This window comes from Solanum pennellii, chromosome 5 (assembly GCF_001406875.1).
Source record: "Solanum pennellii chromosome 5, SPENNV200".
Taxonomy (NCBI): domain Eukaryota; kingdom Viridiplantae; phylum Streptophyta; class Magnoliopsida; order Solanales; family Solanaceae; genus Solanum; species Solanum pennellii.
The window spans coordinates 64236176-64250536 of NC_028641.1; the positions used below are offsets into that span (position 1 = coordinate 64236176).

The following is a 14361-nucleotide window of genomic DNA, read 5'->3' on the forward strand; positions in this document are numbered from 1 at the left end:
GTAGCAGCATTTCGTTAGCATTGCAATATATTCTTAGAAGGAATCTGAGACACCAAACATTTGAAGAACCACAATAGCATGTCTACAAAGGTAACCTTTTTACTCAAATGAATGGCATGAATAGTGTATGTACACTTTGGTGCATTCAGCTCCATCACAAAGTCCTGATTTGCATCAAAATCATCGACAACATATGTTATAGATGTCCGTCTTCTAATTCTTTTTATCGATGGCATGCAGAGGATTCTAAAAAAGTAAAAGAGCTTAGGGATCCTTTCGTATGAGGGATAATCATAAATAGTCTTGGGATAAAATTTAGATGACTTGTTTATTTGACATGTTTGGGATAACTTATCCCACCATGTATAACATAGTGATGGATAAGTTATCCCAGGATATTTTATCTTGGGATAAATATTTCCCAAACAAACGACCCCTTATTGTATGGCGCCTGGTGGGCATTCATATAACAATCACCAAAATGCTAATTTTTGATAATTGTATCAACACAACGCATCTAACCTGAAAACCATTACAGTCATGCACTATGACGGAGTTCGTATTGACTGAACCTCACCTCCTACATTAGATGAATCTATATGTGTTTATTTCTTGTAGATCTTTTGCCACCCCGAATAACAACTGCTGGATTACTAGTTTTTAATCCATGAAATCGAATAAAAACAACTTTTAGTTCCGCAATTCTATATGCAGTTTACCACACAAGTAGAAATTTGCTAATAAACCAAGCACTCACTGCAGTAAAACTCCTTATTTTAGTTCAAGACTAGGATCCAACAAGTTTACGAACCACGTGAAGTATTTAGCTACTAAACTCACTGGTCAATCTCTTGATCTTATTTAATTCACAAAGTAGATCTGCTTATAACTACTCATAATCCAAAAGATTAAGAAAATCATTCTTAATCTTTCAATAAGATAGGCATTCCATCAGATCTCTTATTGGGCTCAAGAAAATAACTAAACCACGTCATCTGGTAATGTAATAATTGACTTTGCTTTTGTAAAGTAACTTACCGCTAAGACAACTCTGTGGAGTAATATCGACTTTAACAATAACAATGTCCAAAGAATGAAAACAAAAAAATATGATTAAGAGATAAATGAATATTATCATGGATAACAAGAAATATCAAAAAGAGCAATGCGATTTTTATCACTAGGAATTCTAACGGTTGCATTCTCTTGCTATCCAAGTCGTAGATTCCCAAAATAAAAATGTATATATTAACGAATCAATTAATCTTAACCATTTCTACACTTATCGTTCACTAAGCTATGATCCTACTATTGTAAAGCATATCAGCTAAAGCAAGTTTAAGAGTTAAGGTATAGGAGTATTACCTTTTATTAGATAGCTAGGGAAATACACGACACATTCTTTCTAGTAAGCGTGAAAGATAGCATCGAATATAGGTGAAAATAGATATGTAAAAGAGAGACAAAAAAAAGTGAAGTAGTGTATTGCAGGCCCCTAAGTTTGTGGAGGTGGAGATCTCCCTGAGGCCGTGATAGATGCTTGCAAGGACCGGAACCACAAAAGGAACTTTCTCTCCACGAGTCATAAATTTTGCTACTTTGAAGACGCTAGCAAGAACAAAATCAGCCCTGTTGTTGGGAAGAAAAATTTTCAGAGCCAACAGGAAAGGAAAGACGCCAAATAAGTCTTATCTTTCAGTGATTCTTCCATTCCTTGCTCGAAAAAGGGGCATTTTCCTCTTTAGGGAAAACACAAATTTTCTTGGCCCTCAAAACAGGAACTTTGTCCAATCACAATAGGGAATTTCATCAATGACACCTTTTATAACTCCATCAATTGCCAAAATAGCAGCTTCCAGGGAAAAAAGACTTCCCTTGGTCAATTTCATGAGTCAGTCCTTAACCGAGGGTATAAATTTATCATAAAAGGACCCATGAACAGGAAGGCCTCCAATGGTTCTCAAGCTCCCCAAATATATATACACACACACACACACACATACATATAACTCTGATGAAAGTAGAGACTTAGTTGGTGGATGGACACCGATTTTCACAATAGTCCTGGAAAATATTCTCATTATGGTAATATGTGAATATCGATGAAAAGATAGCTGAAGAAAACAATTGCTAGAACACAATTAAGAGTTGCAACATTTTCTTATTATTGTTCTATGTAACCAGATTACCTATTTACTCCCTCCTTCCGGAATTGTTTGTCATGTTGCGCTTTTCGAAAGTCAATTTGACTAATTTTAAAAGTTAAATTAGATCACATTAATTCGATATTCTTTTTAAAAAAATAGATATTCTAAAACTATATGAAAAGTACTATAAATTACAATTTTTTGTATATTAATATGATGAAAAATTACATATTAAAATGTTAGTCAAAGTTTTTATAGTTTGACTCTAAAAATAAATATCATGACAAATAATTACGGACAGAGGGAGTATACACAGAGTATTAGTAGATTCCTACCATATCCCAACTATTCTGTAGTTGTATTCTTAAAGAACATCAATTATGTAGAGGTGCTCCTATAGTCCTATACATTCTATATTGTTGTTAAGTGGCTTATGATCTGCTATGAATGGGTCAGAGACTTTAGCTGATTATTAGAAGATTAGTTTTCTTTTAGTCATTATCTTACTAAGTAGTTTTAGTTATTCCTATTTTATAGTTATGTTACCAGTATTTTAAACGTCCATGAGTCCATGTTCTCTGTTAGTGGAACTTCCCCTCTACTTATCTAATCAGCTTGAAATTCAATAAAAGTAAATAATATTTTTAGATTTCAATTCATCTTGATGTTTAGGTTAATTAATAACATTGGTATCAGAGCTATACTTCTTAAGGGACTTGTGTGAGACTGGCGAGGTTCTTTTCTGAGTGTTTATCCATTTAATAATCTCTGTAAATGCCATTAAAACAATGGAGAATGCAAGCTCTTTTTCTACTATGGCTCCACCAATTTTGGGATGGAGAAAACTATCAACCATAGGTAGTGAAAATGCAAGTTTATTTGGAGGCTAATGATTTATGGTAGGCTGTCAATAAGATATAGATACTTGGAAATGAACTTTCTGATAATTTAGTAGTTCAAAAAATACTTTTAACTTTACCTGAGAGATATGAGGCAACTACTACTTCATTGTAACATACTGAAGATCTGTCTAAGCATAGATTGGTAGAGTTATTGATTGCACTGCAGGCACAAGAACAACGAAGAATGATCAGGCATGAGGGATCCATTGAAGGTTCCTTGCAACCCAAGTTGAAATTCGGTTCAACTGCCAGGATAAACAAAGGAAAAGGAAAGAAAAGGAATCATGGGAACTACAAAGCAACAACAACGAGAAATGGTGTTACTGCAACTCGCAACAATAGAGAAGGTAAATATCCTCCCTGCCAACATTGTGGGAGGAAAAATCATCCACACATCAAGTGTTTTAGAAAACCTGATATGAAATGCAGAATGTGTCACAAGCTTTGTCATGGTGAGATTATCTGCAAAGAGAAGGGATTACAACAACCAAATGATGCACAGATTGCAGACCAACAAGAAGATGAGCAAATATTTGTGGCCACCTGTTTCGCAAGCACAAATTCAAGTGAAAGTTGGATTGTTGATAATGGTTGTACGAACCACATGACCAGTGATGTAAAGATTTTCAGAGAACTTGATAGATCAGTTAAATCAAGAGTTAGGATCGAAAATGGAGAATACCTCCGAGCGAAAGGAAAGGGGACTGTAGCAATTGAAAGTTACAAAGGTATAACAGTTATTTATGAAGTTTTATTTGTTCCTGAAATTGATCAAAATTTATTAAGTGTTGGGCAACTTCTAGAAAATGGATTTAAATTATTATTTGAAGATAAATCGTGCCTGATCAGTGATCCTAGTGGTCAAGAAATATTCAGAATTAAAATGCAGGGAAATTTTTTTCCCTTGAATCCATTGAATGAGGAACACATAGCTTTTCCAAGCCAGCTCACTATAGCGGAAACGTGGCACAAAAGGTTGGGGCACTTTCATCACAAAGCTTTATTGTTTATGCATAGGATCAAAATGGTAAATGATCTACCAAACTTGGAGGAGAACCTGTCAAGTTGTAAGACTTGCGTGCTTGGCAAGCGTACTAGACATCCATTTAGAAGTTCAACTGGGAGAGCTACAGAAAAGTTGCACAATGATCGTAGTCCACAAAGAACTCCATGACTCAATGACAGCTGCATTATATTATTTTCATTGATGATCTAAAAAGAATGTGCTGGATTTATTTTATGAAGTTTAAGTCTGAAGTTGCTGGAATTTGCATGAAGTTCAAAGCTTGGATAGAAAATAATAGTGGTTGCATGATTCAGGTCACTAGGTCAGATAATGGAACTGAATGTACCTCAGATATGTTCAATTCTATTTGTGAAAAAGCTGGAATAGAGCACCAACTTAATGTCCTTTATTCTTCACAACAAAATGGAGTGAGTGAGAGAAAAAATAGAGCAATCATGAAGATGTCGAGATGCTTGTTGCATGAGAAGAATCTACCAAAGAAGTTCTGGGCTGAAGTAGCAAACACTGTTGTTTTCTTGCTGAATAGACTGTCTACGCGGGCAATGGAAGGAAATAATCCATTTGAAGCATGGTATGGTGTCAAACCTGTTTTGAAAAACCTCAAGATATTTGGATGTCTATGTTTTTCTTAATGAGACAAGCTAGATAAGAGGGAATATTTGGGTATCTTCATTGGCTATAGTTTATTTTCTAAAGCTTATAGGATCTTTCAACCTCAATCAGAAAAGATTATTGTTTAGAGATTTTCAATTCCTTGAAGATGAGAAATGGGAATGGAATAAGGAATCTCGAGTTAAAAACCATAATTCACAACTTGATTATGATGACTTGGTGGATGATCAACCTATTAGGGGAACAAGGTCTCTCTCTGATATTTTTGAGAGATGCAATGTTGCTATTTTTTAACCTGCAGGATATGAGGAAGCAAAAATGGATAAAAATTGGACAAATGCAATAAAGGGGAGCTGACCATGATACAAAAGAACCAAACTTCGAAGCTCGTGGAATGACCCAAAGATAGAAAAGTGATTGGAGTTACGTGGATTTTTCGAACAAAGTTATATCCAGATGGTTCGATAAACAAACAAAAAGCTAGATTGGTGGTGAAAGACTATGCACAAGTTTGGGGAGTAGATTTTTCTGATTCTTTTGCCCCCTTAGCAAGATTGGATACAATTCGGATGCTTTTGCCTATTGCGGCACAAAAAAATTGAAAGATTTTTCAAATGCACGTGAAGTCTGCTTTCTTGTATCGTCTACTATAGGAAGATATATACTTGAGCAGCTAGAAGGGTTCAACATACAAGGACATGAAGATATGGTTTATCTGTTAAAGAAAGCTCTATACGTACTAAAGAAAGCTCCTAGAGCTTGGTACAACCAAATGGATAATCATTTGCTAGGCTTAGGCATTAAAAAAAGCTTAAGTGAATCGACTTTTTATGTCAAGAAAGTTGCCTCTAACATTATTATCATTTCTCTGTATGTCGACGATTTACGTGTGATAGGAAATAATTCTGGGCTGATTGAGGAATTCAAAGAGGAAATGATGAAAGTCTTTGAGATGACTAATCTTGGCGAGATGACTTATTTTCTAGGGATGGAGATCAAGAAAACTCAGAATGAAGTTTTTATTTGTCAAAAGAAATATATGAAGGAGATTCTAAAAGTATTTAGAATAGAAGAATGAAAGAGTGTTATCACTCCAATGAGTCAAAAAGAAAAGCTGAAAAAGGATGATGGAGTTGAACTAGCTGATGAAGGAGTATATCGAAACTTAATTGGATGCTTGATGTATCTCACAACAACAAGGCCTGACATCATGTTTCATGTGAGTGTTTTATCAAGGTTTTTAAATTGTGCAAGTGAGTTGCACATGATGGCCGCCAAAAGAGTAGTTAGGTATCTTAAGGGAACTCTAACCTATGGCATCAGATTTAGCAAAAGTCAGAATTTCAACTCTAACCTATTTTATAGGCATGTTAGCAGTCTTTTAGAAGTCCATGACTCCATGTTATCTGTTAGTGGAACTGTCCCTCTACTTATTTAGTCAACTTGAAGTTCAATAAAAGTTGATATTTTTTCAGATTTCAATTCGTCTTGGTGTTTTAGTTAATTAATAACATACACAGATATACTGTATACATTCTAGTGTTGGTCATATGGTTTATCACTCCCCCACAAGCGGGTGGTGGGATTCTGTACCACTCCAAGCTTGAAGCTTGAGACTTTAAACTTATGTTTAGGCAACGGTTTGGTGAATATCTGCAATCTGTTGCAATGAAGGTATGAACCTTGTCACCACATCACTTTGGACAACTTTTTCCCGCACAAAATGATAATCAAGCTCGGTATGCTTTGTTCAAGCATGCATACCGGATTAATTTAAGGTGAAGGGCACTAATATTGTCTGTGAACAACAAAGGGGGATGAGACAACGAGATCCTAATATCCCTGAAAATTTTCCCATGTGAGGTCAGGAGCTAAATATGCTAAGAAACAGTACTCAACATCTATGTTAGATCGAGAAACTATTTTTTGTTTCATTGAATATTAACTAATGTAATTGGAACCAACAAAAAGGAAAATGTCTGTAGTGGATTGCCGAGAGATGGGTCAACTAGCCTAGTCAGCATTAGAGAACCCTATCAAGTTGAGATAAGATTGGGAGGAACTGTGTAGACCAAGAAAGGGACTACCAGCAATATAATGAAGAACATGTTTCATGCCAGACTAGTGAACTTTTGTCGAGAAATGCATAAACTAGAAGAGAAGATATTTAGAGCAGCATGGGATATGTTAGTTCGAACAAGAGTAAGATATAGATAAGCACTCACAATGCTTCTATATTCAGTAGCATCTACCATAGAACCTATTAACTCATGGAGATTATGCTTGAGATGTAGTGGAGTGTGAATAGTCGAGGATCTTGAATCTTTGTTCAATGAAGAATATCTTAGATACACTTACACTAGCTAAGGAATAGTCCAGACTTGGTGCTATGAAACTCAACACAAAGAAAATAATGGAGAGCTCACAGATCCTCCATTGCAAAATATGATTGAAGCTCGTGAATAAGTTGTCAAAGAAGTGCTGGATTGCAGCCAATTAACTCTATATAATTAACATAAAGTATAAGCAATATAGGACCTTGAGAAGAATATATGTACGATGAATAGAGACGGATCAGATTTGCTACAAGTGAAACCGAGATGAAAGAGGTAAGAGCTAAACTTTTGGAACCAAGCTGTGGGTGCTTGCTTAAGACCATATTAAGCTTTCTTAAGTAGGCCTACATGATTTGGATGGACAGGATCAACATTACGCGTAGGTTACTTCATGAAAACAGTTTCTTTGAGATCACGATGTAAAAAAAATTCTTGACACCCAATTAATCTCCCAATGTAGGGTGCTTGCAATGGCCAACACAATGTGAATGGTTGTAGCTTTGACGATCGGACTAAACGTTTAATCAAAGTTGATACGATCAAGTTGACTGTAACCTTATGAGACGATCCTTAAAGCGCTCCACTGACCCATCCGGCATTAATTATGTTATGAACACCCATCTAAAGCCACATAATGTTCATATGAGGTCACCGACGTACCAACATCCATGTGCCACTAGATTTCAGGGCTGCGAGCTCTTCATTCATAGCAGTCAACCAATGTGGTTTAGAAAGAGTGGTTTAATTGATCTTGATTTATTGATATCAGGATATCAAGAAATTTTGTAATTGAGGGAGATTGAAAGGTAGGATTAGGAAAAGTTTGTGTTTTAGCTCAGGTGAGCATTGGGTGAGTATTTTATTTCCATATCTGGCGAAATAGAGCAATAAAATCGATTTCAGGAGAAGGTGCAACACAAAGTAAAGAGGGATGTTCCACAAAGAGGTCATTACCTGGAACATTGGACAAGGGAGGACTTAATTCTATAGAAATGGTATAGAATTAAGAACGTTGGTGAGTTGTTGTTTCTAGCTTTCATTGGTGAACTGTTTCTTCTTGCTTTCCAGTATAAGAGCTGCTTCCATGAGGATAATTAGGGACTTGAACATTTTGTGAGTTCGAAGAATCATTTAATTCAGGAAGGTGGTCACATTGACATAAAGAAGCAGGTTCTCACATCGAATGCGCACTTGAGGTGTTCTGAGAGCCGGTGCAATATCATATATATATAAAGATTAAGATGCGAAGGTCTAAAGATAAATTTTATTAAGTGTGGCAGCAAGCTATTACAGACATATTCTTCAACCAAATGATGCTGAAGTGCAGGCCACCACCGTCACATGATCTACAACTAACTAATGCTAGATAATAGGAACTATGAGTTACTGCAACCAGCTGATATTGTTACTGTAACCAACAGATATAGTTAATACACCCCTTCAAGTTAGGCAAGGTGCAACAATGCCTAACTTTGAATGACGCCTAGTAAATGCTGATATAGGCAGTTGCTTGGTGAATGTAACAGCAAGTTGATCAGAAGCATGAATATGAGTAACATGAACTCGATGATCTTGAACCTGGTCATGAGCGAATTCAAAATCAACAACAACATGCTTCATATGGTTATGAAACACGGGTTTTGAGATAAATAAGTCACTCCAACATTGTCACAGTAGATTGTTGGCATCTTCAAAATTGTGACATGTAACTCATGAAGTATGTTTCTTACCCAAGTGTGCTCTGTAAGCGCATTGGGGTTGGATTTGTACTTTTCCTCGGTGGATAAGCGAGCTAATGCACATTTTTTGTTTGTATGAGCAACTGATTGGATTTAGTCCAAAGAAAGAATGTAACCTGATGTAGAGATTCAGTCATTCGGATGATCAGCCCCGTCCGCATCAGTATACATATACAAATTAAAGTCAGAGATGCGAATAATGTGAATGCCTAAACATGCATAAATTAGGACAATTTATTGTCTTTATAAGATATATCAGGCAGTGTGAGGGACAACTACTACAATTTACCAAGGGTATGCCAGTTGCGAGTCGCATCAGTATATGGCTTACCGTCAGCCACTCGAAGTGGTACACTAGAACACATGGCAGTAGAAACACCATTGTAATGTTCCATATCCAGTTCCAAAAGAATTTCTAGAATGTATTTTAATTGAGAAAGAATTATAGACCATCTCGTATGTGCTTAACGTTAATACCCAAGAAGTAGTTCAGATAGCCAAGAATCTTTCAATGAAAATCCAGCCATGAAAATGATGACAGTTTGATCACTTATGGATGTTTGCCAGTGATTATGATGTCGTCAACATAGACAAGAACCTATATAGTTACATCCTTTTGCTTCCTTACAAAGAGTGAGGGGTTAGATTTTTTTCCGATAAAACTCATTTTCAGAAAATGTTCATGCATAACATTATACCAAGCCCGGGGTATTTTTTGAGGCATTAAATACCCTTCCTCAACTTGCAAACAGGATTTGGGAAATGAGGGTTAATAAATCCTCAGGGTTGAGAAATAAGCACTTCTTCGTTCAATTTTCCTTGTAGGAAAGCATTATTGACATCAAGTTGATGGGTTGGCCAATTGTGTTTCACAACTATAAATATAACCAACCTTAAGTCGTTTGTTTGACAACGGGATTGAATGACTCATGAAAATCTAAGTCAGGGCATAGCGTGAACCCTCACTAAAAAATGCTAAAAACCCACGAATATCATCGCTCCAAAAAGCGACGCCATTTGTCACACTCTCTGTTCGATTTTTAATAAAAATAATTAATTTTTAAATTATTTTACAAAACTGTGGCGGATGACATCTCTTAGTTCGTCGTTTTTTTGCGGATTTTTGCGCCAAATATATTTATACAATTAATAATTAATTATCAACAATGTCTCCCTATATTGTTCATCATTTTTTATCAAACTAGTCCTAAAATTCCTCAATCCAAACTAGTCCTAAAATCACAAAAAAGAAACTAGTCCCAAAATCCCAAATTCAAACAAGTATTCAAATACCCTAATTCAAACTAGTCTCAAAATCTCTAATTCAAACTACTCCTAAAATACGGAATTCAAACTAATCCTAAAGTTCAAATTCAAACTAGTCATTATACCCTAATTCAAACTAGTCCTAAAACCAAAACACCCTGATTCATTCACTAACTATCAATCAATCATTCAAACTAAGAATCAATAAATACAAATTCAATAAACTAGTTAACAAAATCAAATATAACTCAAATGAAAAAAAAAACTAATTTGATGAAACTATTACCTTAAATTAAAGGAGAACTAGACAATGGAGAGAGCAGATATCATCGGTGGCGACAACAGGCGTCGATGATGACAGCAAGCGACGTCATGAGCATCGTTAAAGGTGGCGATGTCATTGACATCAGTAAAGGCGACGACACATAGTGGTTCTCAGAGAGAATGAAGGAATGGGGAAATTTTGAGTCTGGTTTCCCAAATATTTTAAGGTAAATGACGGACATCGTCTCTTTCTCCGTCACTTTTTAAAAATAGTTTACAAACATTTTTACCAAAAAGAAACGGACTAAGAGACATTGTCAACCACTTTACTTAAACTTTTTATCATAAATTTTGACCAAAAAGCGACGGATTTCGATATGTCGTCCGTCGCTCTTTTAAAAAATAATTAATAAATTCAAATTAATTAAAAATAATAGATGACATAGTTATTGTTTAATTTATAAATAATTATTTCTGCTGCCTATATTTAATAATTGAGGTAAGTAGTTCCTCTTAAAAATAAAAATTATGCATAATATGGAAATTGACTTGTTTTTATTTTAAGTATATACATGTTTTTGTAAAATTTTATGTAAAATTAGTGTTAAGAAAATAACTTAATGTTCTACTTGCACTTATATGAAATATGTGTATTTGCCTTCTTGAGATTGTAATGAGCATGTTTAGTTATTGTCTTGAGAAGAAGAAATTGCATGGTAACTCTTTGATATTCATGATGAGCTCATATTGAAATTGAAGAGGTAGCTCCTCATTATGTGATATAAATTGTTAGCTCTTATATGTGGTGAATTGTGAATTGACTTGCTATGCGTAGTGCATTGGTTTGTGTTGAATGGAGTTTATTTATTCCTCCTATGAGTTGCGGCTCATAATGATTATGTTCATGTTGTTATTTTTGATTGGTTGGGCTTCTAGTATTGAGTCTCTTCTCTCCCTATGAAAAGATTTAAGTTTCATTCGGTGACGAGTGTTCCTATGGGAGGGTTTAGAGAGTTGGAAAAAGGTCAATTTTGTGGAAAGGTGTGGAACATATATTAGAGTGTGTTTAGGGTCAAAACATCAGGTACGAATCCCCAAGAAACACCCATAAGGGTCCTTGAGGAGGACCCAACATTTGACCCTAAGAACTATCTAAAAACAATGTGTAATCAACGAAGGGCATTGACGCCCCGTCGATTGACTCATGCTCCCTCATTTGGATTCGTGAGTCCACACTTAGACTCTTTGATATAAGGCTCCATTCGACCCTCTCTGACAAAATGACGCCTTGCACTGGTGCATAATTCTGCACTGGGGGCCATCGGTCAAGCCTATGCACTGGTGCATAATTCTGCCGAGCCAAGGGTGGTTTGGTAAATTAAACCCTTGGACAAATAAATGTGTTGTCAGTCTAATTTGGTAATTTTAAATATATTAAAAGACTTTAACTCCTAAAAACAACCAACTCTTCATAACTCCAAATCAAAAATCAAAACCCACTTTCCCTCTCTCAGAGATTCTCTCTCTAGACCACCATTGAAGAACAAGGAATAACTCATGCTAGGGCACTCAAGACTAATCATTTTTCACTCAATTTCATGGATAAACATCAATTAAGATATGAGGATATTTATTTATTGACCAGTTTCTCCATGAAGCCCTTCAAAACTTCTACTTTTGAAATCTATAATGTGATAGAAACTAGGGTTTTGTGATCTAGCCATGGGTTCACTCCTAAATCATTTTCTTAATGTTATTTTCCGTATATTATGATTATATTGGGATTATTTGATGAATTCTATTGTGAAAATCTTCCAAGAACCCATGCGCACCCTATAACCTAAAGTTCATGAATGTTGATGGAAGAATTAAGTAAATATGAGCATGTAGTATTGTAATTGAAACTCATCTAGCTATAGAATCTTTTCTTCCATGAGAACTATGATTTAACTAAGGGTACTCATGATAATTAATTCCTAATCTTGCAAAGAGGGTAAATTCTAGGGTTATATATATGATCAATAATGTTATACATAGACTCTAAATTTACTTGCAATGTATGACATTATAGGAGGATGCATGAAAGGTAATTGGTATGATTTTCATTCTCTTAAATCTTGTCTATGGTGTGGCATGAATTGTGTATAATGAAATTGGACTCTTGTGTTGATTGAAGTTATAGTCCTCGTGAAAAAACTATAATTGAGATTGTGGAAGTGCTACCCCTATATATATGATGATTCTAGGATGAAAATGTATTCTCACCTAATAAATCTAAGAGCTTATGTTTAATCTTATTGAATGAAGATGTATTACTCTTCACACATGTAGATACATTCAAAATAACAATGGTAGTAAGTTGGAAAAGTATACTAAGCAACAACATGATATGGCCAATAAGGAAAAGACCCTTCTGTTAATGCAAAAGGTTGGGTAATCCTAGTGATACTCATGACAGAGGGACTCCTCTGCTAATTCAATAGGTAGAGTACTTAGAGGCAATCTCCCTATCCCTTACCTACATCCCCCTTAGAACATAGATAGTGGATCAACATAGTAGCTAGTATGAAAGTTCTACCTTGCAAGTAGAACACCCTTTTTCGATGTGGGGATTTACGATACCGGATTATATTGAAGCTTTCATGGTCTATGTCAGTTATTGTACCTTAAATAAAGAAGTAATGAAGAAATATTAACTATTCTATTACATTCTAATGATTTTACTAAGTAGAAGTGAGGGTATGAGACTTCTCTTGTACATTGCACTAGTAGGCTTAGGAGATTGTTGTAGGTGGTTAATTATAGTAATGAAATAATTATGATAACATGTCTACATAAGTATAAATTTAAAATGTGTGGCGAAGGTGATTTATATGGGAATGGTTGGTAGGGTTGGTAATATGGGATGCCAACTCTATATTGCACAAGTGGACCCTAGGAAGTGCTCAGGTCATGCCTTCATTGTAGTTTGGACATTATTAAAGTATTGTCTTATGTGTTGTCTTGACGACGTAAATTACTTTCATAAGCCTCATAAATGCATATATATATATATATATATATATACCTTTCTCATCTTTTTAATGGTTTTTATGCATCTCTCCATACTTAGTGCATTATTTTTACTAACCCCTTTTCTCCCTTTATATTATGAGTATAGGTTATGGCTAGATGGTTGCTCCTCCACTCTTGAAGAAATATTGGACTTCTCATCTCCAAGGCTTGTGGAAGGTCCTCAAAGATCCGAGGACATATGCACTTGATACCACTTTATGTTTTCTCTATTGATGTAATAGACTTAGTAAATCTTTTCTTATGTACATTTGTTCTAAAGACTATTGTGTCTAAAGGGCTAAGGTCCCTATTTGTAGAATTTTGTTGTTAGATGGTGATTGTGAGTTTTGTTGAACTATTATTTATAGATTGTGATTGTGAGACAATATTAGACTATGTAAGTGAAATTGCTTATATTGCTAAACGAGAACTCTATCTAAACTTCATAAGAAAGAAGTCTGAGTATATTTCAAACGTCAAGTTTTAATTTTTACGCATTATTTCAATTTTTTTATGCAGTGATAATTATCCTAAGGGCTTGTATAATACCCCTTCGGGGTCGAGTACGCCGGTAACATCTAGGGTGTTCTCTGCGGTCTTTACAGTTGTAGGGGAATTGGGGCAGCAGGTTATGCAAGAGAAGGGTCACTTGGTGTTATAGGTGGAGGAGTGCATTTTAAAAAGGATGGGAGTGGTTGTTTTAATTGAATGTTTTATATGTTGTTTTGTGTTACTGGTATGTGAATAAAGGCTTTTGTGTGGAGGTGTCATGCAAAAAAACAACTGGTAAGAAGTTGAGAATAAGGAGCATAAAGTTGTGTATTAACAGATGTCTCTAGGTACTTGGTTGTGTCTATTGGAGTGAGCTTTTCTTGGGGAAGAGGTTGCTTTGTGAGATCTAGTGTAACACCCCAAAAATTTTCTAAGTTAAGATCTGAACTATTCTTATTTACATATAAGTTTTCTATCGAGGACAATTGATTCAAAGGGGGAGATATTGTAACACCCTTCCAC

General features: G+C 35.2%; 1 long non-coding RNA gene across 1 annotated transcript in view; it reads left to right on the forward strand.

Moving 5' to 3' along the window:
* Window positions 1-13728, forward strand: part of LOC114077285 — a 34309-nt gene extending 20581 nt beyond the window's left edge. The window contains exon 3 of the long non-coding RNA XR_003578416.1: window positions 13454-13728. This is a non-coding gene — a long non-coding RNA (uncharacterized LOC114077285). The remainder of the gene's footprint in view (window positions 1-13453) is intronic.
* Window positions 13729-14361: the final 633 nt, after the last annotated feature.